This window comes from Thalassophryne amazonica, chromosome 14, assembly GCF_902500255.1.
Source record: "Thalassophryne amazonica chromosome 14, fThaAma1.1, whole genome shotgun sequence".
Lineage (NCBI taxonomy): Eukaryota > Metazoa > Chordata > Actinopteri > Batrachoidiformes > Batrachoididae > Thalassophryne > Thalassophryne amazonica.
The window spans coordinates 34,399,199-34,426,656 of record NC_047116.1 but is presented as its reverse complement, the minus strand read 5'-3'; the positions used below and the strand labels follow the sequence as shown (position 1 = coordinate 34,426,656).

Here is a 27,458-nt window from a genome sequence, read left to right as displayed (position 1 = left end):
GATGGCGTTCAGACAGCTGTCGGTGGTTTTTCCATCGAGTGATTATCTGAGAAATTGTGGATGTGCCTGGACATGCCAGAACATGTCCCGTGAGACTTCATCACAGCGTTGCTGTGCGCCATGCGGCACCGCCGCGACGCGCGAAGCCTCTGCTCCTCTTTCCATGACAAAAACTCCTGTAACAGTGGAATGTGCCGTTCATTTCCAAACTGGACGCTGTGTTTTATCCGGGACGTCGTCTGACTAGCACAGAAATTGTGAAAAGACGTGGACATCAGCACTTTTTCGGCACATTGAGACAGACATGCGGAGGAATTCTGCGTGTCGTGGCGGTGCCGCATGGCGCACAGCAACGCCATCTCAAAGCCGTCCTGTGAGACCAAAACGGAGGTGTTCCTTTGTCTCGCTCCATCAGCAAATCGGTCGTGACGCGCGAAGCCTCCGCTCGGCTTTCTATGACAAAATCTCTTGTTAAAAGTGAAATCTGCCGGAAAATGGTTGATGTCCAGCTCTTGTGATAACCAGAGAAAGTGCACATGACGGTCCGGCTCCACAGAGCTATCCGTTTAGAAATGATCCGGTGGTTTGTGGCTCTCAATGGCTGCACGGAGCGCGGTGCGCCGAGCGTCCTTAAAGCTGTAGTAAAACTCCTTATTCTCTGTGAAGCCCGTAAAATTTTCACCGAAAGCCAGATAAATTCTTCTAATGGTTTCCAGGTGCCAGTCTCTCTAACAGTTTCTGAAAAAATTCTGATGGAAACAAAGCCCAAATCATTCCGCCATTTCCTGACAATGAAAATCCGCCGGGGGGGTGGACCACTCCTCACTCAAAGCCTGCTCACAGGCGAATGACGCAACCGACAGGCGTGGAAAAACTCACGCATGCGCACAAGGGTTCAAGCTTGTCTGACGCAATCACACGTGATTCAAATCTATATGGTTTTTGAAAAAAATAATAAGGTCGGATACTTTTCTAATAGACCTTGTATGTTTAAGAGTTACTATCTTACTATCTTATGTTTAAACTTTAAACCAGATCTCAGAGACTTCCAATCAAATAACAAAGGCAAATACTTGATCACTAATATAAAACAAGGAATTAGCACCGATATTATCTAACACACAATAAGAGAAGGCTCTGTGACCCACAGACTTTTTATTCACCCTCGGGACACAAAGTAGCCCTGCACCCTGAGAATGCAGTGCCCGGGCCGGTACGTAGGGTTTAAGCAGGTCAGTTAAGTAGGGTATAGCTAAATAGCTAAATACTTAAAATCTGGAACAGAGCAGGTAGCTGAATTGATAAGAGGTTGAGGCCTGCCTATCTGTAGACCTGAGTTTGAATCCTGTTCATGGTAGCTGTCTGCGTTGTTGGACAAGACACTGCATTGTCTCAGTCCACCCAGCTGTGAATGGGTACCAGCCTTGATTGGGGAAGTAAGCTGTGTCGGCCTGGCATCCCAACCTGGGGGACTCTTGTCCACATTACATAACGGAATCCAGAGATAAGCACCAGCCTGATGGACCTCAGGACCAATACAAGAATTACAACTTAAAACTGAGGGGTGTCAATAATTAAAAAAAAAAAAGAATAAATAAATAAATAAAAAATTACCATAAGTGAATGAATATCTGCCCACCAATTAAAAACACACACCTGAGTGCTTAATGCAGAAACGAGATAGAGTATCTCGTCAATAGTTTTACATCCTCATTGAAGACAACTTTGGATGCTGTAGCTCCTCTGAAAAAGAGAGCTTTAAATCAGAAGTGCCTGACTCTGTGGTATAACTCACAAACTCGTAGCTTAAAGCAGATAACCCGTAAGTTGGAGAGGAAATGGCGTCTCACTAATTTAGAAGATCTTCACTTAGCCTGGAAAAAGAGTCTGTTGCTCTATAAAAAAGCCCTCCGTAAAGCTAGGACATCTTTCTACTCATCACTAATTGAAGAAAATAAGAACAACCCCAGGTTTCTTTTCAGCACTGTAGCCAGGCTAACAAAGAGTCAGAGATCTATTGAGCTGAGTATTCCATTAACTTTAACTAGTAATGACTTCATGACTTTCTTTGCTAACAAAATTTTAACTATTAGAGAAAAAATTACTCATAACCATCCCAAAGACGTATCGTTATCTTTGGCTGCTTTCAGTGATGCCGGTATTTGGTTAGACTCTTTCTCTCCGATTGTTCTGTCTGAGTTATTTTCATTAGTTACTTCATCCAAACCATCAACATGTTTATTAGACCCCATTCCTACCAGGCTGCTCAAGGAAGCCCTACCATTATTTAATGCTTCGATCTTAAATATGATCAATCTATCTTTGTTAGATGGCTATGTACCACAGGCTTTTAAGGTGGCAGTAATTAAACCATTACTTAAAAAGCCATCACTTGACCCAGCTATCTTAGCTAATTATAGGCCAATCTCCAACCTTCCTTTTCTCTCAAAAATTCTTGAAAGGGTAGTTGTAAAACAGCTAACTGATCATCTGCAGAGGAATGGTCTATTTGAAGAGTTTCAGTCAGGTTTTAGAATTCATCATAGTACAGAAACAGCATTAGTGAAGGTTACAAATGATCTTCTTATGGCCTCAGACAGTGGACTCATCTCTGTGCTTGTTCTGTTAGACCTCAGTGCTGCTTTTGATACTGTTGACCATAAAATTTTATTACAGAGATTAGAGCATGCCATAGATATTAAAGGCACTGAGCTACGGTGGTTTGAATCATATTTGTCTAATAGATTACAATTTGTTCATGTAAATGGGGAATCTTCTTCACAGACTAAAGTTAATTATGGAGTTCCACAAGGTTCTGTGCTAGGACCAATTTTATTCACTTTATACATGCTTCCCTTAGGCAGTATTATTAGACGGTATTGCTTAAATTTTCATTGTTACGCAGATGATACCCAGCTTTATCTATCCATGAAGCCAGAGGACACACACCAATTAGCTAAACTGCAGGATTGTCTTACAGACATAAAGACATGGATGACCTCTAATTTCCTGCTTTTAAACTCAGATAAAACTGAAGTTATTGTACTTGGCCCCACAAATCTTAGAAACATGGTGTCTAACCAGATCCTTACTCTGGATGGCATTACCCTGACCTCTAGTAATACTGTGAGAAATCTTGGAGTCATTTTTGATCAGGATATGTCATTCAAAGCGCATATTAAACAAATATGTAGGACTGCTTTTTTGCATTTACGCAATATCTCTAAAATTAGAAAGGTCTTGTCTCAGAGTGATGCTGAAAAACTAATTCATGCATTTATTTCCTCTAGGCTGGACTATTGTAATTCATTATTATCAGGTTGTCCTAAAAGTTCCCTGAAAAGCCTTCAGGTAATTAAAAATGCTGCAGCTAGAGTACTAACGGGCACTAGAAGGAGAGAGCATATCTCACCCATATTGGCCTCTCTTCATTGGCTTCCTGTTAATTCTAGAATAGAATTTAAAATTCTTCTTCTTACTTATAAGGTTTTGAATAATCAGGTCCCATCTTATCTTAGGGACCTCGTAGTACCATATCACCCCAATAGAGCACTTCGCTCTCAGACTGCAGGCTTACTTGTAGTTCCTAGGGTTTGTAAGAGTAGAATGGGAAGCAGAGCCTTCAGCTTTCAGGCTCCTCTCCTGTGGAACCAGCTCCCAATTCAGATCAGGGAGACAGACACCCTCTCTACTTTTAAGATTAGGCTTAAAACTTTCCTTTTTGCTAAAGCTTATAGTTAGGGCTGGATCAGGTGACCCTGAACCATCCCTTAGTTATGCTGCTATAGACTTAGACTGCTGGGGGGTTCCCATGATGCACTGTTTCTTTCTCTTTTTGCTCTGTATGCACCACTCTGCATTTAATCATTAGTGATCGATCTCTGCTCCCCTCCACAGCATGTCTTTTTCCTGGTTCTCTCCCTCAGCCCCAACCAGTCCCAGCAGAAGACTGCCCCTCCCTGAGCCTGGTTCTGCTGGAGGTTTCTTCCTGTTAAAAGGGAGTTTTTCCTTCCCACTGTAGCCAAGTGCTTGCTCACAGGGGGTCGTTTTGACCGTTGGGGTTTTACATAATTATTGTATGGCCTTGCCTTACAATATAAAGCGCCTTGGGGCAACTGTTTGTTGTGATTTGGCGCTATATAAAAAAAAAATTGATTGATTGATTGATTGAAACATTTTGCAGGTAAGATATGAGGGAGAGTCTAATGAACTGATGAGTCAGAGCCACTGTGATACAAAATCATTGAGAGGAAACAAATTATGCAAAAAAATTCTGCAAAAACATGTACCACAGTTAAAAATGACCCTTTAAAGATTTAATAGTGAATGACTTTGCTCTGGTACACAGTACATTTTGCAGAGTAAAATATACTCTGCTGGGAAAACACTTGGTCCCAGGTCAAATAGAGTTAAATACACTCTATTACAGAGTGAAATCACTGTCTTGTCAAATCAAGTTTTTCCAACTCCAATAAGAGTCATTCACAGCATGATAGAGTTGATTTACACCGTGATAGACTAAATGTAGTCCTGGCAGAGTGTATTTTACTCTGCAAAATTTACTGTGTACCAGGCCTAAAAGGAAATTAAATCCACTCTAAACAAACTTCTGTTCAGTTATTAGTCCTTCATCATCGTTCCACTGCTTTTTCTTGCTCCTTTAAAGTTATCAGTTTCAGTAAGTTTGATGTTGATCTCCTGAAACAGTTGTGGGCCTCTTGCTGTTCAAAACAAAATTAACCTGAGATCTCAGACAGAAAGTGTAAACAAAATTGAAATTCATTAATCTAATTTGGTTCCTGTCTTTCTTGGAACATCACAGCATCCAGATGTCGATGTCTAACCAGATGAAGGCATCCACAAATGGAAATGATCCAGGCAGCAGAATGAGCGGCTCCACCGTGCTGACGTAAGAATCCTCCCTGAAAAACCAAACCAGCCTGCACACAAGTGCACAGAGAAGTCATCATTTTGTCATATTGTCCCTGTTTCAATGTTCATCATATGATAATTAACATGAACAACACTTTTTTATACAACCCAATTCAGAAAATGCAAATTGGAAAACAAAATTGCAGTAATCCTGACATTACTTTGGCTTCTATATCAGTGCAGCCTTTTTGTCCAACCCTTGTTGTAAAGCTGTTGAAGACCTTAAATTCAGGAATGGATCTATATTTTAAAAAATAACTGAAACTAACCACACAAAACATGAAATATATTTTGTTCATAATGTCTGCAGTGAAACTGAAGGTAAAATTAATCAGAGATGTTCCTCTGTGAAAGTGCCAATGGGCCAAAGGCCACCTTATAATAAAAATAGTGGGTCTTTTCCATCAGTTTATGGACCAACAATACATGCAAAGCCAGTGTTGGAAATAATGAGTGATTATAACATTTATGATATTTGTTTTAACAATGGTACATTTTCTGTTTTCTGAACGAGGACAGTTTTTATAAAGAACAGTGGCGGCGCCAAGGGGGGGGCTTGGGGGGGCTTAAGCCCCCTCAATAATGATGCCAAGCCCCCTCTCAGCCCCCCCAATAATTCTGTCAATAATGTGAATAGTGACTGACATATTTGTGGATCTCAACTGCAGTTTTGTGCTGCGAATGTCTCAATATTGCATAACTGAGCAAAGTGATGAATGTATGTGTTCGGTGATCCACCAATGCTGAATCACCTTTACAAACAGAATTTTCAGTTTTGCAAATAAACATTTATTTTTAAAAACCCACACACAAGTTACAAATCAGAAATTTGTGTTGGTGGATCAAAAGCACGTGTACAAATCAAAGGATATTTGTAAATCACGCTCTGTGCATTTTCAAGTATTAATGAGACAAACTTAACTCCATACTCCAAAAATTTAGGTTTCCTAAATATTTATTACGGCCACTCTTAAAACTTCACTTATCTTTATAATTTTATTACTGGTAAATTTTAGAATTGATTTAGATGAGATATACTTTATCTGGGAACTACTTTTTGTGCAGGAATTCATCAAGCACGTCGTCCGCAGCCGCGCACTAACACAGAATATACAGAAGCTGTATATCATTGTTCGGCCAAAACCTCAGTGTTAAATTGGCAATAAATCTTTAATATAGACGATTTGTTTAAGGTTGATTCCATGCATTGTCTTGGGCACCATTTCAATGAATTCAGTTTGTATACCTATGTGCAAGTTTACTGAACTTGCAATCATTCTAAGTGATGTCTGTGTGCATTGATACCACATTTTAGAGGACCACGGGTGATTAAAACATATATCTTGGTATTTATAAAGCAATTTACTATATATTGTTCATTTTGACAACATTCTGTGGAGCCCCTCCAACTTTTACCCCAGCTCCCCCTCAGCCCCCCCAACAACAATTTCCTTGGCACCGCCACTGACAAAGAAATATCACCCAAGAAGAGCTTTAGGGGGCAGATCCAAAACAAGACCACCACAGGATGGAGCCGGAAACCATGAAAACATGTTTTGACAAATAATTGATAATTGGAGGCTAAAATAAAAGAGTGGGGAAAAGAGTGGTTTTCTTAATTTTGTACTTTGTAAAAACAAGTAATGTGTAAATGAATGAAGTGAAAATGTGTTCATGTTGGCGTGCACATGATATCTGTTCATGACAGGGACATTGTTTGCAGAGATAACTCTATGCTTTCAAGAAATAAATTGGTGCAATGTAGAAACAAAGTGGTGTCAATTCAATAATGACATGTAGCAATGTTATTTTGGGATCGATCCGCCCACGTCCAGCTTTGATTGTCCAGACAACTTGTTTTACAGACATTATATTTGGACTATTTCATTGTCCTGAAGCCAAAGTTACACAAAGAGTATTTCATTAGGTGCAGCAGATGGCAGCATTGTTCAACACAATAATACAGAGTCCTTACTTAAAAAATAGCTTCTGTGTTATCCAGTGACATTTAATGAAATCAAATAAAATGACCCCCCCCCCCCCCCACACACACACACACACACTGAAACAAAGCTACAAATTGTCATCCAATTTACACTGCAGTGGAGTGAATCTGAAATGCTGCTTTGTGTGTGCACTCACACCACACAAATAATGCAGACACATATATTAGTTATATTCATGCTGTTCGGTTAGCTGATCATTGCAGTATTTCTTATATTGTCATATAAGGAACAAAATGAGGGTAGATTTTTCTGAGCGTGTTGCACTATAAGTCACCGTGGCAGTGCAGTGGTTATCTCTGTTGTCTCACAGGAGGCAGGCTGACATCTCTGTCCAGGCTCCTGTCTGTCTTACATGCCTCACCAGGATGATATACATGTAGTGTGTGTTAATTAACGTGGCTGGAACATTTTTGACTGAAAATAACAAGACAACTGGAAAATAACATGGCAACTCTAAGTTTTTTCTTAGATTAGATTTACATTAGATAGAACTTTATTGAATCCTTGGGAAGACTCCCTCAGGGAAATTCAGGTTCCAGCAGCATTGTATAGCAGCACACAAGGTAAGAAGCACACAGAGTATCTAAAGTGAAAGTAAAAAAGAAAAACAGTTTGCAAATATAAATATACACACAATACTAGACATACTAATACAATAACATGCTTTTGGAGGGCGGTATGCATTTTCAAGAGGCCCGACGTCCATGCCCAGTCACCCAAAATGACAGCTATTCGCCCTCGTCTAACTCGGGCGAATAGCTGTCATTTTGGGTGACTGGGCATGGACGGATTATTATCACTTTACTGAGATACACAACACATAACGCGTACATAAACAGTTGGCTCACTTTAACTTTTGTGGTGTCGGCTGGCGCGCGTTGCTCTCCAAATTCGGCAGTGCGTCCTCATCAAGCTGGCTGCTTTGGCTGCTGTTCATTGTCGTACTATCCATGAGAAAATCATCCAGAATATCTATATTGGGACCAACACACACTTCTCGCCTTTTTATGTTTTCCTCTGTAAAGTAAGTCCCTTCGGCTGCTCCCTTGTTTTCACTCGGGGTCGCCACAGCAAATCCAAGGTGGATCTGCATGTTGACAGTTTATTTATTTTTCCTCTGAGGACAGTTCTTGGGCTGTGCGCTATGAAGTCATTTGTTTATGCACAGCGGGCGGGTATAGCCAGATAGCGTCGACGTAAATCTACAATACCGGCCCACCAACGCCCCGGTAAAGTGATAATAATGATCAATACTGGTTTACTGGCTACTACTGTTCCTCTCATTCCTGTCCCCTGTCTTCCCGTTACTGCTCCTCCCCCTGAGTGAGGAGTTGTATAGTCCAATGGTCTGAGGGTCAAAGGAGTTTTTCAGTCTGTTGGTCCTGCACTTGGGAAGGAGCGGTCTGTGGCTGAAGAGGCTCCTCTGTTTGCTGATGACGGTGTGCAGAGGGTGACTGGCATCATCCATAATGTCCAGCAGTTTGTCCAGTGTTCTCTGCCACTGTCACCAGAGAGTATCTGATATGTATGTGTATATGTATATATGATAAGAGGTCAGACAATTCACATTTAAGTGTATTTATTTCAGCAGCAGAACATAGTTTGAGTTTAACATCTAGGCTCCAACCCCATCACTCCCCACAAAATGCTTGCGTATGATAATGGCGAGTGATGATTAATATACAGACTTACTCAATCACACCCCACAGGAGGATGCTGAGTTGAAGATGTGATGTGGATGCAGCAGTGGCAGCATTGGACAAGTAGAGGGCGAGCTGGGAAATTTGCATCTTAAATAGCTCACCCAATCTGGAGGAAGTGTTAAGTGGATCATGTAGACAGTGTATTTTCATTGGAAGCATGTGTAATTATGTGGAGTGATGCATGTCAGTGTGCATGGAGTTTGCAGATTGAGTTGTCTGCCTGAACTAGCTCACAGGCTTACCTCATTTAGTGGAAGGGCATCATAATTTGAAGCAAAGATGCATTTTATAGTAAATTCCAAGTACCAGCTACACATGTACTATTTCACATGTGCAATATACAACAAACAACAAATATTTAAAAGTCTTAACAACTGCCCTTTTCACAAAATAGTTTGGAAAATGTGTGGAAATTTAAAGGCAGTAAATTTGAAAAAAGATAACTCTAATGAGAAATGGCACAGGCAGGGCAGAGGCTGGTCTCCTTTAGGTGACACTATACTTTCTGAGTCCTTTCTGAAACCTTATCGTGAGCCAACTACTCCTTTGTTTGTCCATTTGCATATTTTGAAATTTTGGGACTTGATTGATTATATCATAATACAAATTATGTTCAGAGTGAAAAATAGACTTCTGCCACAACATGTCCAGGACCTGTTTAGAATGAGGGACTCCAGTTATAATTTATGAGGAACATTATTATTTCAGAAATCAAAGATTCGAACTACTGTAAAAAGTCATTGTATTTCTCTTGAAGGTGTAAATATTTGGAATAATTGCCCGGATAACATAAAATCACTTGGTAGTTTGGTTGGCTTTAAAAGGTTCTATAAAAATAATTTGATTAATTGCTACAGCAAGTTAAATTAGGTTTATTGAGTTTTTTTTTTTTTTTTGTGCACTGCTGCTGCTTGCATGTTTGTTGCATGTAGTTCATGGATCAATGTATACCTTGTATTAGTTATGATTGGTATATGCATAATTTTCTATACATATTATGTACACACGTATCATTTTTATTTTTGGTTAAAGGGGTAGGCATTTACAAGCTTTTGCATCTGCTTACACTCTTTGGGGCGCATGCGTGCATTGTTGGATTATTTTCTTTCTTTCTTTCTTTCTTTCTTTCTTTGTAAGTTTTTTGTTGTTGTTGTTCTGGACCTGTGTGTGCCAAGTACATTCAATTCATTCAATCCTGGACTGTTGTCCTCTCATTTATGATTTTCAAAAAGCTCTGCTTCCTAGAAGGATTTGATTGTCAAGTAAATTATACATTTTTAATTAACCATGCTAGCACACTAAGTACATGTCATGGAAACTGGGGGCACTATTGGACTACATCGGTCATAGAATAGTGGTAGTGGTTAAAGTGGTGGGCTTGTGACCGGAGGATCCTCGGTTCAAATCCCTATCAGTCAAAAAAAATCACTCAGGGCTCTTGGGCAAGATCGTTAATCCCCAAGATGCTCTTGGTGTGCAATGAGCACTTTGGATGGCAGTACCCTGGCATCGCTGTTTGAGTCTGTGTGTGAATGGGTGTATGTGAGGCATCACTGTAAAGTACTTTGCTTGTGAAAGAGCTAGGCTCCAACCCCATCACTCCCCACAAATGCTTGCTTATGATATTGGGGAGTGATGATTAGATATACAGACTTTACCATAGTGGTAAGAAGCTGGTAGGGTTGCAGTAGGTAGCTGAAGTTGTTGAGGGGCTATAGCTCCTGATACCTATTTGTTGTATTGAGTTTTGTTTTCCTCACTTGTAAGCTATTATGGATAAAAGGGACTGCCAAATACTGATATATAATTAGGAATAGGAGTTATGTTTACGGTAGCAAAAATATCTAGTGTGTGGTGTAGGTACTAGACCCTTATTTGACCCACTGTTCCAGGCTATTTTTGCAGCACTCAGTGTACAGTAGTGTTCAGAATAATAGTAGTGCTATGTGACTAAAAAGATTAATCCAGGTTTTGAGTATATTTCTTAGTGTTACATGGGAAACAAGGTACCAGTAGATTCAGTAGATTCTCACAAATCCAACAAGACCAAGCATTCATGATGTGCACACTCTTAAGGCTATGAAATTGGGCTATTAGTAAAAAAATGTAGAAAAGCGGGTGTTCACAATAATAGTAGCATCTGCTGTTGATGCTACAAACTAAAAACTATTATGTTCAAACTGCTTTAGTGTAGTAGTAGTAGTGTGGCATTCAGTCAGTGAGTTCGTCAATTTTGTGGAACAAACAGGTGTGAATCAGGTGTCCCCTATGTAAGGATGAAGCCAGCACCTGTTGAACATGCTTTTCTCTTTGAAAGCCTGAGGAAAATGGGACATTCAAGATATTGTTCAGAAGAACAGCGTAGTTTGATTGAAAAGTTGATTGGAGAGGGGAAAACTTATACGCAGGTGCAAAACATTATAGGCTGTTCGTCTACAATGATCTCCAATTCTTTAAAATGGACAAAAAAACCAGAGACGCGTGGAAGAAAATGGAAAACAACCATCAAAATGGATAGAAGAATAACCAGAATGGCAAAGGCTCACCCATTGATCAGCTCCAGGATGATCAAAGACAGTCTGGAGTTACCTGTAAGTGCTGTGACAGTTAGAAGACGCCTGTGTGAAGCTAATTTATTTGCAAGAATCCCCCGCAAAGTCCCTCTGTTAAATAAAAGACATGTGCAGAAGAGGTTACAATTTGCCAAAGAACACATCAACTGGCCTAAAGAGAAATGGAGGAATATTTTGTGGACTGTTGAGAGTAAAACTGTTCTTTTTGGGTCCAAGGGCCGCAGACAGTTTGTGAGACGACCCGCAAACTCTGAATTCAAGCCACAGTTCACAGTGAAGACAGTGAAGCATGGTGGTGCAAGCATCATGATATGGGCATGTTTCTCCTACTATGGTGTTGGGCCTATATATCGCATACCAGGTATCATGGATCAGTTTGGATATGTCAAAATACTTGAAGAGGTCATGTTGCCTTATGCTGAAGAGGACATGCCCTTGAAATGGGTGTTTCAACAAGACAATGACCCCAAGCACACTAGTAACCGAGCAAAATCTTGGTTCCAAACCAACAAAATTAATGCCTTGCAGATGTGAAGAAATCATGAAAAACTGTGGTTATACAACTAAATACTAGTTTAGTGATTCACAGGATTGCTAAAAAAGCAGCACCACCCCTTTTCTACTTTTTTTTTTTTTTTTACTAATAGCCCAATTTCATAGCCTTAAGAGTGTGCATATCATGAATGCTTGGTCTTGTTGGATTTGTGAGAATCTACTGAATCTACTGGTACCTTGTTTCCCATGTAACAATAAGAAATATACTCAAAACCTGGATTAATCTTTTTAGTCACATAGCACTACTATTATTCTGAACACTACTGTAAATATTGGAACAAAAAAAAAATGGTATATGACATGTTTGGCTCTGGTTCTCTAGCAACAGCCTTTAGAATTTCATTAAGAAGTCACTTTCGGGGTTCAGGATTTAATTTTGGGGCTTTTTTTTTAATAGTGACAGTCAGATTTGGAGCAAGGATTATTGGGGAGGTGATGGTCTAGTGGCTAAGCGTTGGGCTTGAGACCATATGATCCTCGATTCAAATCCCAGCCTGTCCGGAAAATCACTAAGGGCCCTTGGGCAAGGTCCTTAATCCCCTAGTTGCTCCCGGTGTGTAGTGAGTAGCTTGTATTGGCAGCACCCTCACATCGGGGTGAATGTGAGCCATTATGTGTAAAGCGTTTTGAGCATCTTTTGCAGATGGAAAAGCTCTATATAAATGCAGTCCGTTTACCATTTTAATCTTAGTCAAACAACAAAGACAAGCAACAGAAAATCAAAACTCCCAAAACTAGCAGAAAGGATGAGCCAAAAAACACAATCTAAGGTGCGTGTAGTATAGGTCGGAAATCTTTACAACAAGAATGACAAGATTAAAACAGGCAATGATCCAACTATTTAATCTGGGACAAACAAATGGTATACTATCTATTCACTGGTACTAGTACAGACTTAATTTTGTGGCTCAGATATTAACACTGTTTCTCAGAACTCAGTTTCTGCTAGCACAGCAGGAAGCTGGCTGCCTATAAATTCCATCACAGTGGTGCTGTCGCAGCAGGAGCTTTAATGTTGTTTAATGTTGTGCTTTGTTCATTTGCTGCGGTGAGCTAAAGCTGCTATGTAAAAGGTCAGATCAGCCAGCTCAATGCAATTTATCAGGTCTGTAGATTACACAATCTCAGCAATCCTACTGGAGGGACTGACGAATGCATGCTGGACAATGAGTCCTATCATTTTCATGCAGAGAAGTATACAGACTTCATGTACTTTGTATTATCAGGTTCCTAACTGGACTCATTGGGCTGTATTTTTACAACAGTCTAAAGTGTGTGTCCAACTCCACTTTACTATATACATGACCCATTGTATTTACTTACTTATGTTATTTTACCTGTGGCCAAAATATGGCCATCGTGTACTGCAAAGGCCTTGCACCCCTCCGTCCGTCTGTCCATGCAGTCCTAGTACTGCCAGAGTCTTCAAATTCACAGCGAACATTCTTGGGACACAAACCTTGAACAAGATCAAAGATGGCTAACCTTGACCTATTTTAAGAGGTCAAAAGGTCACATTCTGTTTCCTATTTTATGTTCATAGAGCCAAGGGTATTTTAGCATTGAGTTATATTTTAAATTACTGACAAGCATCAGCTGCTTTATAAACCACTTTATCAAAACTCTTCATACAGTCTGTATTACCAACATGCATCTTGGTCAAACAGTTAATCTCACCTCCAAAACTCAATCAAACCAACAAAACTCTTCATACATGTCCCAAAAATAAGCCCACTTGACAACACCACCGGCAACAATTGTGACTCAGGAAGCACACATTGTCGCTCATAACACCGGCCTAAAAAACACCAACAACAGGGTCCATTAGTTTGAATGATTTCCCACAAAAAACAGTTTTTCATTCTGGAATAAGAATAACACATTTTTCACTTTACTTACTGCACTAAAGTGTGTGTAACAGGAATTAATCTGAAATGCAAAAAGTTGCTTCAATATCTTTTTTTTTTTTTTATTGCTGCACATAGTATCTTACTTGTACAAAATAAAAATTTAAACAAAAAACTAATTACTGAAATTCCAGTGTTGCAATAATATGTTCAAAAACAAAAAAACATCAACAACATGTAGAGTCTAATTACTTATGCGATACAGTACAGTCCTGTGAGGGTTCTCGTGCTTCGTCTCTTCTGCATTTGGCCACAAGTTCTCATCAAGAACACAATGCATCTTGGAAAATATCTCCTGGAATGTCTCATCCAACCCTGGGAGTCTTCACTGCAAAAAAAAAAAAAAAAAGAGAGGAAGATAAAATCATTAAATCTGAAGGAAATGATCTTGTTGCATGGACAAATAATTTCGCTAAATCTAAAGGTGTTTTATCATCTGATGGTTACTAATCACATTATTCCCATTGATCACTTTGGGTGCAGAGAGTCAGAATCAGAGTCAGTCTCAGATGCATGCACAGTGAAGGAAAAGTGAAGACAGGGTGGACCAATATTTAGAGGGGACCGTTCGGTTGGCGACACTAGGTTGCACCCCTTTGTGGCATAGATTCAGCAAGGTGTTGGAAACATTCCTCAGAGATGTTGGTTCATACATATTTATTTGGTCATGGGTCAAGAGGGGACATAGAAACCTTGTAATCCCCCCCTGACATACGGCCCTGGACTAGTGAAGGAAGTAATTATTGTAAGCCACTGATGACAACTCTATAGCATTTATAGGCTTCTCTGGCTGTGTATAGAGACACTACACAGTCTCAGCTTCACTGTACAGTGGAACTAAGAAGGACAGAGCTGAGATTTAATTTCTTCTTTTTAAGCAAATCCTTGTGATTTGATTCATTTATCATTAAAATACATACATGTAAAAAATATACTGTATATAAAATTGCAGATAACACAATAAAGCATTAAATGTATTTCATTTGTGGTCCTTGTTTGAAGCTGTGTAACACCATTTCTTCATATCTGTCCTGCTCAGTAGACGATCATATAAAAATATCTTTCAGTGAACACTCAATGATAGTAAATACTAAAATATAGTCATTCATTCATTTTCTGACAATTAACTGGGTCCGGGTTGCAGTGGCAGCAAACCAAGCAGCTCATCCCCCACTTCCCTGTTTTTGGTCAAGTTCTGTATCGCTTCCTAGGGGATGCAGAGGTGTTCCCAAGCAAGATGAGAAATATAATCCATCCAGCATATCTTGGGTCTTCCCGGGGGCCTCCTCTTAGTTGGACATGCCTAGAAGACCTCCCTAGGGAGAAGACTAGGGGGCATTCTCACCAGAACCCTGAGGCACCACAGCTGGCTCCTTTCAATGCAAAGAAACGATATCTCTACTTCTCACCTTCTGGCTCAGCTCTTTCTTCACCACGATGGTCCGGCTCAGCATCCATAAAATTCCTGCCCCAATCCACCTATCAATCTCATCCTCTAATGTACCCCCACTTGTGAACAAGACCCACGGATACTTAACTCCTCCACTTGGGGCAAAAATTCTCTTCTGACCCAGAGGGGACAATCCATCGTTTTCCAACACAGGACCATTGTCTCAGATTTGGAGGTGATGATTCTCATCCCAGTCGCTTCAGACTCAGCCTCAGACCTGCTGAGTGTGCATTGGAGGTCACTGCCTGATGAAGCCAACAGAACCATGTCATCTGCAAAATGTAGATATAAAATCTCAATATATTTTCTTACAAATTGTAGGATACCACAAAAAGAAACAATGCTGTTTTCCAGCTAAAAGATACATTTTTAAAAGTCCAAAAAGGGTTACTTATTTATAAATGATTAATATCTACATCTAAATTGAAGACATTTAGCAGGTTTTCATCATTTTAAACAGACAAGTGAAAATATTAGGTACTTGGCAGAAGCAAGAAACAGTTCTCTTTTATTTTGTTTTGATATTATGTATAGGGGAATCATTGCCATAATCAATTAAAACTAATATCAAAATCATATCTAATATATATAATCTGACAGTGTGTGTGTGTGTGTGTGTGTGTGTGTGTGAGTGTTCACTATGCACAGCCACAGTAATTAAGCAAGCAACACCAAACTTGCTATGGTGACTGAGAGCACCAAGGGAGAGGTTACTGGGCCCTTAGTTTGAAAGTGTACATGCATGAACACAGACACACACACACACACACACACACACACACACACACACACACACACACACACACACACACACACACACACACACACACACACACACACACACACACACACACACACACACACACGGTTGTCCTTATATATTAGATCACGACCCAAAATAAGGGCTCACTTTAACCCTTATTTTCACAGTTCACAGGGTACTCAGGTCAGGTAGCAAGCATGACACTTTACTTACTACGTAGTTGCGCATGGCTAGGGTGCACTTTATTTGTATTTCGAATAGGCCAGCATGCGCTGTGTGCCAGATAAAGTGCGCGTATTTTCAATTATAATGTACTTGTTGTGTACTGCATGCCAGAGCATTGCAGTGATATGACATTTAGCAACTTTTTATCACCATTCACTTGAGTCTCATCATGAATGTCACAAATTGCTTTATGAAAATTAATAATGACAACATACATACACACAGTGCAATGCAACTTACTACACCTTAACTAAAGTCACATGAAATATACAATGACATCGCTAAACTTCATCTCTATCACCCAGTAATTATATTTTCCAATTTGATCACAGCAGAGACTCTGGGCTCCGCCCCCTAGTTGCTTTTGACGCTCTTCTTCAGGAGAATTTATTGATGGACGTGGCTTTCAGCCAATCAGAGGAGACAGGAGACACTCGGTTGTGTGGTGGGGTTAGGTTGCTCACTTCTTTCCTCGTACCGTTATAATGTTCCGGAGAACAGGTGCGCGCCGAGCCGCGGGCTCACTTTAACAACATAAACGCACAAACGACTCAAACATTGGTGGAGACTCTTTATTTCAGCTCTGTAACTGCACCACTGCTGAGGACACATTTTAGCACTGAGTGCTAGTCGTTCTTGTGGCGGGAAGATGACTTAGGTGGCGTTCGGATAAGCTCCGTGTTTTCAGCATTAATTTGTTCAGTTTAATCACAAACCGCACGTAATAATGTGTGTCGTTAAACGCATTGTCTGAAAGCAAGGGAGGAACGGGACATTTTGGTAAGTTTTTTTTTTTTATTTCTTACACAAGCATCTGCTTGTAAAATAATGCCAGAGTATCATTGATTTGCTGATGCACACTAACATGATGGTAGTAAATTCGCTGGTGCTGATAATGATCATTATTTCTGGTGGAGCTTTAAAGGGGTCATATTGTGCAAAATCGTTTGTTTGTTTTAATCTCTCTCTAAACTATGACTGGAGTTTCATGTTAAACATCCTAAAGTCTCACAGTTCTCTGCGTGACAGTGTTGATATTCTGGAACTTTAACCACATTTTGACGTGAAACCGACATCGGGTAATTGAAGTCCATTCGCCTTATTGACATATCCCATAATCCCTTGCGTACCAGAGAGTTGCTGCAGTCTAAACAACATTGAGAATCCACATGAAGGCAATTGCAAATGAACATTATACTACTAAAATGTAATTTTTATGCTTTTCATCACGTTAATAAGAGACAGCATGCATGAAACCCTGAAAACTAAATCAAATATTCCAAATATTGCGTGTCTGCTACATTTAACCTGCGTGGATCTTCATAAACACAAACTGAATTTCAGACATCTTCTATATATTACTCTGGAACAAGTAGAACAAACTGTTGTAAAAGACAATGAGCAAGGCGTTAAAGAGCAAACTTCACTTTCCCCCACAATGACATGAACAGGAAGCGATCGCAGATCACAGCGATTCCCGCTGAAAATAACGGAGAAACAACCTGAGCTTCTCACATGTTTACAGAAACCAAACACAATAACAATGTATAAAAACCCAGATAATATATTTAGGAGAGTTTTAGGCACAATATACAAAGAGTTTTATGTCCTTGTGCAGCGGTAAATTGCAGCCTGATCAGCGCGTCTCAATACAGTTCTCAATGTTCCTGACGTCTTGTAGAGCGGTGACCTCTTTGAAGTTTTGTGAGATTTTCCGGGTTTGAAACCTCAATAGGGTGAATAATCTACTGCTGCATTCAATGCAAACTAGGAACTCAGAATTTCTGATTTCTGATGAGGAAGAAAGAAAGAAAATTTAACTAGATGTTGAAATTCTGATTCAGTAATTTGTGAAATGTTTCTCAGCTCAAACATCTGCATTTGAAGTCATAATTTAGTTTGTTGTGAACCATAGCTTAATGTGGTGATGCTGCGCTATGGTGCATTTGTTCCACACATTTTGCCAATCTGAACTATTACCAAATAGCGCCTGGTCCATATCGTAATTGTGCTACTACACGAGTCCCGTAAGGGCGCAACGCCATGGTCTGGAAGCAGATGTATTGTTAAACTTTTTAAGCATGTTTAGTATGGAAGGTTCCCAGTTCAAGGCCACCCCTGTCCATTCTAAATGTAATGTGGAGTTGTGCCAGAGAGGGCATCCAGTGTAAAACTTATGCCAAATCAACATGCAAATCCATCTCGGATCTGTTGTAGCAACCCAGAGTCTAAGGGACTCATTATACTCAAACAAGACCCTATTCTAATGTTGTCCTTTCAGCTGCTCCTGTTTTGTACAAGGTCACCACAGCGGATGCAGCACAGATCCACATTGGGATTTGATGCGTTTCACGCTGAATGCCCTTCCTGACGCAACTCCAGTTCTTACCTGGAGAAACACACACAGCCCCTGATCTTCCAAAGAGGTCTCCCATCCACATACCTACCAGGACCCATGCTGTTTAGCTGCTGAGACCTGATGGTATCAGGCTTGCACACAGCAGACTGACTGACTGCTAAAGATGCAGTTCTAATCCTTACCCAAAAATGTTTGTTATGTAAGTGAAAAAAATAATTTCCCATATTTCATGAATTTATCTGCTTCATAGCATTTGTAAATACTGTCATCTTATTATCGCATACACTTGATGTTCTCTAAGAGTGCGTCAGCCACTGATGTTGAGATAAAGTATTCAGGACACGTTCTGTACGTTTAGATTATGTGTGCTAAACGTCACCCGTTTATCTCTGTGTACTGGATTGTTGAACTCTTCATAAGAGAGACTGTTTTTTCAGTCAGATTCAGAACTTTGCTGTTAAAGCTCTTAAAGAATGTTTTTCTTAAAACTCTTAAAAGACAAATCAGAAAAAGTTGGGATAATATGGAAACTGCAGCATGGTCACTCAGTTTTTGAGAAATGTTGGCTTGACACAGATTTACCATATTGCCTGTATTTATTAATGAGGTAAATGAAGTTCATGACATATTCTGTGACTTCGAAATGTTTAATGTGTCCATTCCCCAACTTGTCTCAAGAAATGTGTTTTTGAAAGTGATGATTTATTCCTTATATTTAGAATAACCTGACCCGTCACAGCTTTTTTGGAACATCTTGTAGGTCAGGGGTATTCAACTCATTCCAAAAAGGGCTAAGAGGGTGCAGGATTTCTTTATTAACATCACTTTGAGCAGATGGAATCAGTTAATCAGTGAAATCACCTGGTGGAGTGGTTGGTTGCAAAGAAATCCTGTACCTTCTTGGCCCTTTCTGTAACGAGTAGAATACCCCTGTTGTAGACCTTAACTACAGGAATGTATGTATATTAACAAATGAAATAAAGTTGACCAGATAAAACATGAAATAGTTTGGGTTCATACATTTGGCAATTAAATAAAAGTTGGTTGTTTATGTCATGTCAATGTTAGCATAGGCTAGGCTTAGCTCATTCAATGGAAAATGAAGATATTTAGAGACCCATCACGTAAATAATAAGCCAATAATACATTAATGTAAAACTACTTGGCACAAACCTTGATAAACTAGCAGTATTATGTTGATATGTTCAACTTTTGTCTGTCTTTTACAGTTTTCCACCTGGCTGCTTGCATTGTCCTATAACTCCAGTCCTGCGTTTTCTAATGAACTCAATATCTGAATTTTACATTATTGTACAATAGAGCTGCAGTGATCAATCAATTATTCAGTTATTAATCGACTATTAAATTGGCAACTATTTTGACAAATGAATCGTTTTGAGTATTATGAAATCCAAATACTCTGATTTCAGCTTCTTAAATGGGAAATACATTATGGTTTATTTTACTAGTTTCTTTACTCCTGTCTGGAAGTAAAATGAATATCTCTAGGTTGTTGGCAAATCAGAACATTTGAAGATGTAATCTTGGGCATTTTTCACCATTTTTTGACACAATAATAATCTTTTTAAAAATCATTTTTTGATTAATCAGTTATGAAATAATCATTAGTTGCAACCCTCATTCAAAATGTCAATGCAGCAGTGGCCTAAGCTGTTTTTGTGCATGTTTTTTGATTAGCAGTGGAAAACATCGTATTTCTCCAGGACAGCTATCTGGCTGAATCATTTCTTAGAAAATATTTGGCACTGAAAATGATATGTATGACATATCTGTGTTTGTAACTGAAAACATTCTAGCAGAAAAGACGTATTGTTTGGTTTTGTTGGGTGATCACAGCAGGTACAGCAGCCTGGTTTGACAGGTTTAAAGAGATCAGTTCTCTAATCATCTCCTGTTTTGTGATGGTAATAGAAGAGTAGGTCTGTGAGCACAACAGTGCTAGTTAGAGTAACCAGTTTCTGATTTCTGTGATTCAGCTGAAATGATGAGTTGATTTTATAGCTTGATAATGAATTTATCTTTTCTTAATTTTTAAAAAATATGCCAAATTTGTAGCTGGATAAAACCCTTCAAATCAAAAGATGAGATCTCAGTCTATTGTGTAAGGCACACACAATGTATCAATTTATTATTGTCACCACAGTGATTCCATTAGTATATATTAAGAACTTTTCAGATCTTTAATTTTGTTGCCAAGAAAGTAATCTATCAATTAAATTTTGCACTGTGCAATTTAGTGGTTCACTTGTGACAATGTGTTGCCCAGTGGCTAATCCTTTTAAAAGTGGACAAAAAAATATATCCAGAGTAGGGTTCACTTTAAATACCAGTGTGCACCATCCTGATCCAAGTTGTAGTAATGGTATGGTTACGTTTAAATGAAAGAGAGAGGCCACCTGACATGTGAATCTGTGGAATATAGGAGCTGCCAGTGGTCCAAGAACTCTGCCAATATCTCCTTTACTTTGAGGTTATGAAGGTGACGTGGCAGAGGCAGCACAAAGTGAGCACATGCCAACTGACTGACCAACTGTGTAACTACACATCAACACCACAGGCATATCCATGTCCCAACAACCATCATTTCTGTGCTTCCACTCTGACTGCTGCTCAAACCAGAAGGTGATACGATCAAATCAGTAAGCAAGAGATTGTTGGTCTGTGAAAATACTGATTTTAGAACAACAGTTTAAAGCAAGGCAAATGTATTCATATACTACCATCACGCATTGACATTAAGCTTTTTAGTGTACTTGTCTATAGGACAAGTAACCCTGGCAGTTTCCTTGTCCTACAGGAAAAGCTGGTTGTCCGGACAACCCGTGAGTGAGATTCAAATTAAATACTTATCACATATACTTTGCTCTGACTTGTCACTTAATAAAAACATGTCATACTTATTTTGTTTGTAAGTACTTTTAACTTTAATATTCCAACATAAGAATTGCAGCTGAAATAGAAAAGTCATTACATTTCAACATTTTCTGGGACTGAGATTCAGATTAAATATTTATCACATCTACTTTCCTTCTTTTAGTTTTTTAGGCTTTAGTGTTCTGCAGTTTTATTTCAGAAGCTATGGCAACAGAAACAGTTCATCTGTGGTACTACAGGGAGACACTTATTGCCTTAATCTGAATTTTAAAAAAATAATAAAATAAATAATAAAAAAACTTCACTAAAAGACAGAAAACATAAATAAATAATGCATGGCCTGTGACCTTATAGTTTTTCAAAATGTGGTGGTGATGGACACGTATGATCCTGACATTTACTTTGTCTTCTATTTCTGTAACTGCAGACTGTATGAAACCAACATATTTAATGTTTTGTGAGGTCAGCTTTATTTTTATTTATTTATTTTTGTTAATGTATATCCATTCCTACATTTGAGGCCTGCTGCATTTTCCAAGAAAAAAAGGTTGGGACGGGGCAGTTTATTGTTAATGGAAGAATTAGTTAATATTTATAGCCAGTTTTCTTGAGAAATGTCAGAGGATGAATACATGAACATTTCCAACTCACTGAATATTTCTTAGACTTCATTTATATCAATCATTCAGAAATACAAACAGTGTTGTACTTTATGGTAAATCTGTGTCAGGTAGGCAGTTCTCAAAAACTAAATGTCCATGCAGGAAGAAGACAAGTGAGGGAAGCCACCAAGACACAACTTTGGAAGAATGTTTGGCTTCTGGGGGTGTGAGTGGAAAAACTGGGAATATAACATTTTTGTTTTATCTTCATTTTACATACAGTCCCTACTTTTTTTAATTTGTGTTTGTTTCTGTTCCATTTCTGAAATTAAAGAACTGCTATAAGGAAAAGTGTTAACATTTTATTGTTTTTCAAACTTTGTAGTAGAACAAACACAAAAACCAAACTCTTATAAAGAAGGAAAAAATACACAAACGTGCAGGAAAAACTGAACAATGCAGACTGATTCGACTCGTGATTTTTGAAAATAATAAGCGTTAACTTACTTTGAAATAAATGAAAGTCAGAACTGCAGCCTAATAATTTAGAAAAATAAAAATCAGCAGCTTGTATTTTTATTCAGACTAGAGTTCATTTCCTCTTTTTTTCTCCTCCTCAGTCACGTTTTGTGCTTGAACATAAAGCAGTTACATTAAGCCATCTAAAATAAATATCTTTGGAAAATAACAGCCTGTTAAAGTTCAGAGTTCTCAGCTGCTTTATGTTATTTCTGCTTCTGAACATCACTGCAGAGTTTCTCCACATTGGTTTTTTAATCACACGTGTGTGTGATTTTTATTCTGTTCATTCATATATTCTTATTTTAAGGAATTTTGACCAATTTATTTCATCTCATAATTTCAGCATAACTCACCGACACATGCACACGGTGTGAACAGGACGTACCATCAGAACAGTCCAGAGAGAAATAAAGGCAGCGTCACTTTCAGTTTATGTTGTTTTTCACTCTGTGCTCAGCGTGCCCCTCCTCTCCCTCCTCGCAGCCAGCCGACCGCGCGCACACACACACACACATATGGCTGCAGCGATCGGACACAGTCCTAATTTTAGACGTCTTTAAGCAAAGCTGCCTGCTATTTTTTCGGCATCTTTTTTGAAAATTGACCTCTCAAATGACATCAGGACGGCTTGCTGCCTAAAACCTTGGTTCCCGCTCCCGTCTGCTCCCGTGAATTTTTAATCCCGCACTGTCCCAATCAAGTGATAAATAGCAAAGTTGACTCCCATCCCGTGGGAATCCCACGGGAATCCCATGACCCGTGGGGTTCCCAAAAAATGTCAGCCTCTACTACAAACACACACTCCATACAGTGGTCTTGTGCACACTTTCTCGCGATTTGCGAGACAAGACATGATGTAAATAGGAAAACAAAAAGACGGCGGTCAGGTATTTTGGTTCCGAGTGATGAAAATAAAGAATGTGAACGTTTAAACCAAAAAAAAAAAAAGACACTTGTCCGGTCGGACAACAATTTAGAGCTATTGCTTGTCGGATCACATTTTACACTTGTCCCGGACAATCGGACAAGCATTAATGTTGATGCCTGTACCGTGCATACACAAGGCAACTCGCTGCTTTACAAAGATGTAAAAATATTTTAAAACAAAAACATGAAATATAAAAATGAAATGAGATATTAATCTTAAAAAGGTGCACTAAAAACAATAATAAATAGTCAGCATTTAAAATAATTACAGATGTAATATATTATGAAGCTTCACCAAAAGCTAAATGTACAGTATTTACTGGCTTTGAAAGGAGAGTGTGTGATGGTAAACATTTGAGAACTATTGTTCTCTGCCAAGGACAATGGATTATGTTGAACTGTTTTTAAAGTTCTAACACAGTTTAAACTAGATATTGTATTTATTTTTAGCCTTTGAAGTGGAACTGAACCAAATAGAAACTCTTAAACAGACTTTATAAATTTGAACTCATTCTCAGAAAACTTTGAGCCAGTCTGAGCAACCTGGAGTAGTTTTTTTTCTTTCTGCATTCCCTGCAAACTTGTGCCGGCCATGTACGAGGTCTCTTAGATAATAAACCGACCCTTTTATTTTTTTTTTTAACTATATGGATTTGAATGACATGCGATTACACCAATCATGCTTGAACCCTCGTGCGCATGCGTGAGTTTTTTCACGCGTGTCGGTGATGTCATTTCCCTGTGGGCAGGCCTTGAGTGAGATGTGGTCCCGCCCTCTCGGCTGAATTCCTTTGTTTCACACGCTGCTCGAGACGGCGCGCGTTGCTTTATCAAAATTTTTCTGGACCTGTGAGGAATATCCGAGTGGACACTATTCGAGAAATTAAGCTGGTTTTCTGTGAAAAGTTTAACGGCTGATGAGAGATTATGGGGTGTTTCTGTCGGTGTAAGGACTTCCCACGGAGCGGGACGTCCTGCAGCGCTTCCAGGCGCTGTCGTCGGCCTGTTTCGAGCTGAAAACATCCTAATTTAAGGCTTAATTCACCCAGGACATCGTGAGAGAACAGAGAAGATTCAGAAGAGGCCGGCATGAGGAATTTATGCGGACATTCCACTGTTTAAGGACATTTTTTTAATGAAAGACGTACGCGCAAATTCGCCGAGTCGTTTCCGTGACGACTCGGCAAATCTGTGTGCGCCGCGACAGGAAAAACACCTCCGTGTTGAAAACCATTTGTAGAATTCAGGCGGCTTTTAATGGCTTTCAACAAGTGAGTAACTGAGAAATTGTTTAACAGGTTGGGCATGTTCCAACTTGCCCGTTAAGATTTCCAACGGAGGTGTTTTTCCTGCCGCGACCCCCCGCGGTCGGGTCCAGCCCGACATGCGACTCTGCCCGCACGTTCTGTCATTACAAAATGACCGTTAACAATGGAATGTCCGAATAAACTCCTCATGCCAACTTCTTCTGAAAGTTCTCTGTTCTCTGACGACTTACTGCGTCAACAGAGCCTGAAATGTGGAAGTTTTCAACTTGAAACGGCGAGACGCTGCCGCCTCGAAGCGCAGATCGCCGTCAGGCGCCGTGGACCGTCCTTAAAGCGACACTACCAGACCAAAATCTCTCATCAGCCGTTAAAATTTTTACCGAAAACCAGCTGAATTTATTGAATGGTGTCCACTCAGTTGTGCCTTACAGTTTTGAAAAAATTTTTATCAAACAAAGCAACAGTCTCTGAGCCATTCCTAAACAATGAAAAAAATCGACGAGCGGGTGGACGACTCCTCACTCAAAGACTGCCCACAGGCGAATGACGTAACCGACAGGCGTGAAAAAACTCTTGCATGCCCACGAGGGTTCAAGCATGTCTGATGTAATCACACGTGATTCAAATCCATATGGTTTTTGAAAAAAATAATAAGGTCGGATACTTTTCTAATAGACCTCGTATTAACACTACTGTATGCAAGCCTACGGTAGTGTTCAGAATAATAGTAGTGCTATGTGGCTAAAAAGATTGATCCAGGTTTTGAGTATATTTCTTATTGTTACATGGGAAACAAGGTACCAGTAGATTCTCACAAATCCAACAAGATGAAGCATTCATGATATGCACACTCTTAAGGCTATGAAATTGGACTATTAGTAAAAAAAAAAAGTAGAAAAGGGGGTGTTCACAATAATAGTAGTGTGGCATTCAGTCAGTGAGTTCATCAATTTTGTGGAACAAACAGGTGTGAATCAGGTGTCCCCTATTTAAGGATGAAGCCAGCACCTGTTGAACATGCTTTTCTCTTTGAAAGCCTGTGGAAAATGGGACATTCAAGACATTGTTCAGAAGAACAGCGTAGTTTGATTAAAAAGTTGATTGGAGAGGGGAAAACATATACGCAGGTGCAAAAAATTATAGGCTGTTCATCTACAATGATCTCCAATGCTTTAAAATGGACAAAAAAACCAGAGACGCATGGAAGAAAATGGAAAACCATCAAAATGGGTAAAAGAATAACCAGAATAGCAAAGGCTCACCCACTGATCAGCTCCAGGATGATCAAAGACAGTCTGGAGTTACCTGTAAGTGCTGTGACAGTTAGAAGATGCCTGTGTGAAGCTTATTTATTTGCAAGAATCCCCCACAAATTCCATCTGTTAAATAAAAGACGTGCAGAAGAGGTTACAATTTGCCAAAGAACAGATCAACTGGTCTAAAGAGAAATGGAGGAATATTTTGTGGACTGATGAGAGTAAAATTGTTCTTTTTGGGTCCAAGGGCCACAGACAGTTTGTGAGACGACCCCCAAATTCTGAATTCAAGCCACAGTTCACAGTGAAGACAGTGAAGCATGGTGGTGCAAGCATCATGATATGGGCATGTTTCTCCTACTATGGTGTTGGGCCTATATATCGCATACCAGGTAGCATGGGTTAGTTTGGATATGTCAGAATACTTGAAGCGGTCATGTTGCCTTATGCTGAAGAGGACATGCCCTTGAAATTTGTGTTTCATCAAGACAATGACCCCAAGCACACTAGTAAATGAGCAAAATCTTGGTTCCAAACCAGCAAAATTAATGCCTCGCAGATGTGAAAAAAATCATGAAAAACTGTGGTTATACAACTAAATACTAGTTTAGTGATTCACAGGATTGCTAAAAAAGCAGTTTGAACATAATAGTTTTTAGTTTGTAGCATCAACAGCAGATGCTACTATTATTGTGAACACCCCCTTTTCTACTTTTTTTTACTAATAGCCCAATTTTATAGCCTTAAGAGTGTGCATATCATGAATGCTTGGTCTTGTTGGATTTGTGAGACTCTACTGAATCTACTGTTACCTTGTTTCCCATGTAACAATAAGAAATATACTCAAAACCTGGATTAATCTTTTTAGTCACATAGCACTACTATTATTCTGAACACTACTGTAATTGTGTTAACTTGTGTAGATTATGAGAACACCAATTAACAAGGCATGCTACAGCAGTCCTGGTGAAATAATGAACAATAACTTATTCAGCTTTGCGTCACTGCTTAGGCTAGCAAAGCTGCGAACAGCACGTTGGTCCAGCACTTCAGGAATTTCTGGTGGTTTACATATCTTAACACATTCATCAGAATGTGTATCTTTTCATGATGGTAGAGATGACTTTTTAGAACTCTGTACAGCAATCGGGGAGTATTCATCTGTGCAGTTGGTTGGCGAAAGTGAAATTTAGATTCAAAACTGCTTGTTTCCACCAAAAGAATTTTCAGGGCATTTTAAGGGGTCCAACACCTTTGCAAGTGTCGATGTTGCAGGTACCATACCTAAGGTCCCCTTCACACATAGTACGAATAAGTACAAATCAGGACAAATCACGGCGGAACAGCTCGTATGAGCGAACCACAAAAACATCGAGCTGATGGGTAGGTGTGAACGATGGCACTGCAACGGTTTTGTGCACATGGGAACACTGTGAGTAGCTGCGCGATATGTAATGGCGATGTTTTCTATGGCAGCTGCATTGAAAAAAAATACATGCTACGACGGTTTTGTGC

The 27,458-nt window shown here is 39.4% G+C and overlaps 1 protein-coding gene across 1 annotated transcript in view; it reads left to right on the top strand.

Moving 5' to 3' along the window:
• The first annotated feature begins 16,549 nt into the window (after positions 1–16,549).
• Positions 16,550–27,458, top strand: part of galnt13 (UDP-N-acetyl-alpha-D-galactosamine:polypeptide N-acetylgalactosaminyltransferase 13) — a 143,712-nt gene continuing 132,803 nt past the window's right edge. Inside the window, exon 1 of the mRNA XM_034186351.1 lies at positions 16,550–16,894. The gene's annotated coding sequence lies outside the window, so the exon portion shown is untranslated. The remainder of the gene's footprint in view (positions 16,895–27,458) is intronic.